This window comes from Eubalaena glacialis, chromosome X (assembly GCF_028564815.1).
Source record: "Eubalaena glacialis isolate mEubGla1 chromosome X, mEubGla1.1.hap2.+ XY, whole genome shotgun sequence".
NCBI lineage: Eukaryota > Metazoa > Chordata > Mammalia > Artiodactyla > Balaenidae > Eubalaena > Eubalaena glacialis.
Window position 1 is genome coordinate 120,984,666 of NC_083736.1, and position 5,383 is coordinate 120,990,048.

The 5,383-nt window shown below is 46.5% G+C and overlaps 1 pseudogene; it reads right to left on the reverse strand.

The window, feature by feature from the left end:
* Positions 1 to 4,066: 4,066 nt before the first annotated feature.
* LOC133082863 (U6 spliceosomal RNA) lies at positions 4,067 to 4,163 on the reverse strand (annotated as a pseudogene).
* Positions 4,164 to 5,383: the final 1,220 nt, after the last annotated feature.

A 5,383-nucleotide genomic window follows, 5' to 3' on the forward strand; every position in this document is an offset into this window, starting at 1 on the left:
CTATAGATATACATATGTCCCCATATCTCTTCCCTCTTGCATCTCCCTCCCTCCCACCCTCCCTATCCCACCCCTCTAGGTGGTCACAAAGCTCCGAGCTGATCTCCCTGTGCTATGCGGCTGCTTCCCACTGGCTGCTTCCCACTAGCTATCGATTTTACGTTTGGTAGTGTATATATGTCCATGCCACTGTCTCACTTTGTCCCAGCTTACCCTTCCCCCTCCCCGTATCCTCAAGTCCATTCTCTAGTATTGGCTGCCTCTTGTTGACACCTTTTTTCACTTTAATATTCCCTTTTAGACTAACAGTTCTAACTGCCAACAGTGTCCAGCTCTGAGCCACTCACCAGGCTGCAGCCTTTTCAAGCCTCGCTGCAGAGGGATCCCACAACACAACACATCCTGGAACAGAACGCTTGGAAGTTACAAACATTTTTATCTGGTTGACTTGATAACTGGCCTTGAATAAGCCTCCCATCCTTGAATAAGCCTCCGCGTGGGTTGCAGTTAAACCAGCATCACTGAAGGGTGGCTTTACTCCCTAGAGGAGTGTCAGGTCACTGGCCCTCCCCCCAGCTCTCAGGCCATGAATAAACAGGAGCTGGGAGCTGGGGCCTGGTTGGGGGGTGAGGTGGGGGAGGAACTGAAGTTGTTTCCAGCCCTCCATTCAGGCCTTTGGGGTCCTCTCTCTTCCTTGGGAGTTCCTTTGCTTGGAGACCCAGGGAGCTGCTCCTGGGTACAGAGTCGGACTTACCTTAAGGCTCACATAAGGAAACCCCTGTGAGCATGCTCCCTGGGTCAGAAAGAACCCGCTCAGCTGTTCAGCCGTTCTGGAAACTCTGAAGGGCCGCCCTTTGGTTTAATGGGCTCTAGCCAGCTCACACCACCCAGGCAGGTGGGCCTTTGACATTTACCCAGCTGGCTCCCTGGTGGGAGACAAACTGAAATGCTTCTGGGTCAATGTGGCCCCTTTCCTGTGAACATAAAGCAAACTGGAAACTCACAAGAAAACCCAAGTCCCATGAGCGCACAACCATTGGACAAAAGCAGTGGTCTTTCTCCTGTGGTCAAGGAGGACGTTTGCTGGTGTAACGCAGGAAGTGTCATGGTGTTCGTGGCACTGAAATAATTCCCACAGATTGATCTAGGGCTACGCTCGGTCACATTTCTGGGAAATGAAGTGCTTCTTCTCTAATCACAGAATCTGTGAAGTGGAAGGGCTTTTTGCAAGCAATAACCCCAGTTCCTTCTTTGTACGTGTGAAGAAACAGAAGCCCAGAGAAGGAGCAATGACTTGCCTAGCTATCTCACAGCAAGTTAGTGGCACAGGCAGGATGTGAATCCAGCTCTCCCAGCTCAGCAAACACATCAGAGCACTTACTGTGTGCCTCGCGTGGCTCCTAGGCACTTGGAAGACGCTGAATAAGGTAGATGTGGTCTCTGCTTGCTCGAAGCTTCGCATCTATTTTTTACAGCTTTGAAATGGAGCATAATTCCAATCAAGCCTGGCAGAATCTTCAGAGCCCTGTTTCCACCAGCAGGTGGGAACTAAAATCAGTCCCGCTGCCCTGTGGCTTGGGCTAGTCCCTGAGCACAGACGAGCTCGTCAAGCTGCAGCCTTCCCCTTCAACTTGCCACCGTTCATCCATCAACAAATATTTCTCTCTTTTAAGAAACATTTGATTTATATTTTCTTTTCTTTTTCTTTCTTTCTTTCTGGCCATGCCGCCCGGCTTGTAGGATCTTAGTTCCCCGACCAGGGATCGAACCCGAGCCCTCAGCAGTGAAAGCGCCGAGTCCTAACCACTGGACTGCTAGGGAATTCCCTTAAAAACATTTTAAAACAATTTATTTGTTCAAATCAGGATCAACCTCCAATTCATTCATTGCAATTAATCAATACATTTCTTAAGCCTTTTAAAATCGCTCAGGTCCCCCTTTCCTCTCTCTCTTTCTCTCCTTTTTTCCTTTAGTGTTTGTCTTTTCCAGTTTCCCACAGTCTGGCTTTTACTCATGGCAACATACTGCTTTGTTCCCTAGATTTCCTGTCAATTGGAAGTTAGAATTAGAAGCTTGATCAGGTTCAGGTTCGATTCTTTTGGCCTATTCCTTCATAAATGGTGGCGTGTAGGTCATCAGGAAGCACGCATTGTCTGCTTGTCACTCTTCTCATGATGGTAATGCGACCGATGATCAAGGCCTGGACTCATTGATTGATTAGTGGATGCAAAATCTTGACACCCCAATTCTGTCAGTCTCTCTTCATTTATTAGCTAGAATGCTTTCAGTAAAATGAATCTTCGCCTCATAATATATTTGGTTCCCCTGGGGTATGGTTTACGTAGGAAAGGAAGATAAATGCTTGATTCTTTCTATTCACCGCTTTTCAGATGATTTAGTTACCTAACATCCTCAAAGGGGACCAATGAATTTATTAATTTTTTGTTCTTGTTTTGTTCTTTAAACTACATCATGATACTATGTATTGTCATGGATTTAAATGAAAAATTCTTGATCTCCTACTCCATGTCAGGCATTGTTCTAGGCATTGTTCTGGAATAAGTGCCTGAACAAGACAGACCTGGGCCCCTCCCTCGTGGAGTTGACCATCCAGGGCTTGCTCTATGACACGCTTTCCCACTCTGCTCCTTTAACAGGGGATATTGCACCAGATGCTAACATATGACCATCCCTGTGCAGAGCAAAGGAAATGAGCTGAGAATTGTGTCGTCATGGGGTTTTCCTCAATCCCTTCTCAGCATAACCCCTGCCCTCAAAGGCTCCACTTTTGTCACATCTCCTCGCTAATCTGTCCTGGCTGTTCATTTGAAGCAGGTTTTATGGAGGAAATTATTAAACAAGAACAATCTACGCCACGTGATTTCCTTCCCCTTCTGGATCTCCCAGAAATAGCCTCTGTTGCCAGTCTCTGTCCCACTCAAGCAGGTGGAAGGTTGGGCTTTTTCTAGAATGCTGTGGTCCAGGCATCTATGACCAGTCCCCATCACGTCGCCTGCACCCCTCCCAGAGTGGATGGGGCCCTGCCGTGCATCTGTGAGGGAGCGTTTCTGCCGAGGGGCAAAGACCCAAGTTGCAGGTACAAGACGCTCAGCCACCCACAGCCATTGAGAGGAGCTCCTCGCCCCTCTAGTATGCCTGGCTCAGGTCCCAGCCATAGCTGAAGTGAAACAGGTTCAGGAGGTTGCCGGCTGCGGTGAACAGATGATCTTTTAATTATTTATTTTGGTCCCATACACGCTTAGAACTTCACTGCAAGGTCAAAGCTACAGCCCACACAAAAGTTGGCTAAACATGTAAGAGATGGAAAATGTTGATGGTGGCAGCTAAATATAGACACACATATGGGTGGATTCCGGAAACTGCAAAGCAGTGAGCCTGACACTGAGCCCCGGCAATATTCTGGACCACATTCTCAAACAGGTGGCTTTTGCATATTTAGAAAAGAATGTGGAACCCACACACTATTGGGCTTGAAAATGTTAAAGAGGAAAACCTCTGAGCAGCTCCAGTCAAAGAGCGATGTTTGATGACGGGAAGCAGGAAGGCCATAGTGCTCCTGCTTCTATAACAACACCTGCAAGAGGTGTGAAATACAGGACAGCACGAAGATCGGGGAAAGTACTGAGAGTGACTGAACCTACAGCCTGTGTTATATTTTGCAACGGTGTCCTCAAACAAAAATGAAACCAACAACCTAGAATAGCTTAGGGTGCGTTTCTGATGCTGACTTTTTGGGGTTTTTTTAACATCTTTATTGGAGTATAATTGCTTTACAATGCTGTGTTAGTTTCTGCTGTATAACAAAGTGAATCAGCTATACATATACATATATCCCCATATCTCTTCCCTCTTGCGTCTCCCTCCCTCCCATCCTCCCTATCCCACCCCTCTAGGTGGTCACAAAGCACCGAGCTGATCTCCCTGTGCTATGTGGCTTCTTCCCACTAGCTATCTGTTTTACATTTGGTAGTGTATATATGTCCATGCCACTGTCTCACTTCGTCCCAGCTTACCCTTCCCCCTCCCCGTGTCCTCAAGTCCATTCAAAAATATGGAACGCTTCACGAATTTGCGTGTCATCCTTGCACAGGGGCCATGCTAATCTTCTCTATATCGTTCCAATTTTAGTATATTGGAAGCCAGCAACTGATGCTGACTTTTAATTCCTTCCTCACTTACAAAACAGTGAAGCCCCTGCTCCAGATTTTCTGGTCCAATAAGTACTCTTCCTTACCTGCACGTTCTAAGCTCTGCTGATCCTCTGTGTGTTCTAAACTGTATTGTCTTCCATAATAGTCTCATCAGCAAAATGGTGAAATGCGGGCTGGATGATAACATTTAAGGAGGTTTGCACCTGGTACATTACCTCTACGCAGGGAATCGATTGATGGCGGTATCAGGCTGCAGGGAAGAGTGGGACCCTCCAGCCCTGTGCGGATGTACATTCTTTGTCAAGGAAAGACCAAGAGAGTCCCTTGATCATATTTGTTTATGAGCCCAAGCTGACAGGCCTAGCGTGTCCAATTCTATACACATAAATACACACAAACTCCTAACCCAAACCCATCAAGAGCTGGAAGAATTGACCTGTTCACATTCCTGCTCTGAAGGGGAGTCCCTGCTGGTTGAAGATCCCTCACTCTTATCTGCTTGATCTCTCCCCCAAAGAGAGAGAGGAGCACACACGTCTATAGCCCCTCTGTTCTCCCTCCAGGTAAGCCCTGGGAGAAAACAATAGCGGATCAGTATCCATTTCATTCAAAGATCCTGGGAAAATGAAATTCTTCATAGGGATCATTTCATGTTAAAGCTCTCCATACCATACTCACTTGAGGTCTGAAGGAAGTCGGTGTAACAAAATACAATTGGAGCACAAATCTCAACATTCTTACTATAATTGTTTGCTCGACAACAAGGCGTTGCTGTCAGGAAATTGGTTAGGTCAATCCTGTCGTTGACAAATCCATTACTGAGAAGGTAGGCAAAGGAGGACAAAGGAAGAGTGAATTCGAAATGCTGGCTCCGCTAAAATAGCCTCACCTTCAGCTGCCTCCCAGCCCGAATGGCCTAGGTTTACACAACTTAGATATTACATCCCTCCTTTGTTGTAGAAGCTACTTCAATGACTTTGATAAATCTCCTTGAAGCTTTGGCCCACACAGCACTTGTCAAAGAAGATTCAAACAATTCCTTCACTTGACTTTCGCAAACTAGCCCATGAAAAATGCCCAAGGAGCATTGCCCGACGCTTGGTTGCAACTTCTTTCTAAGAAAGCAGCAAACTTTATGAATATATTGGTTGGGACTCACCCACTTTTCTTTTAGTAACAACTTAGGTCATTCGGACTAGGAAAGTCCTTGG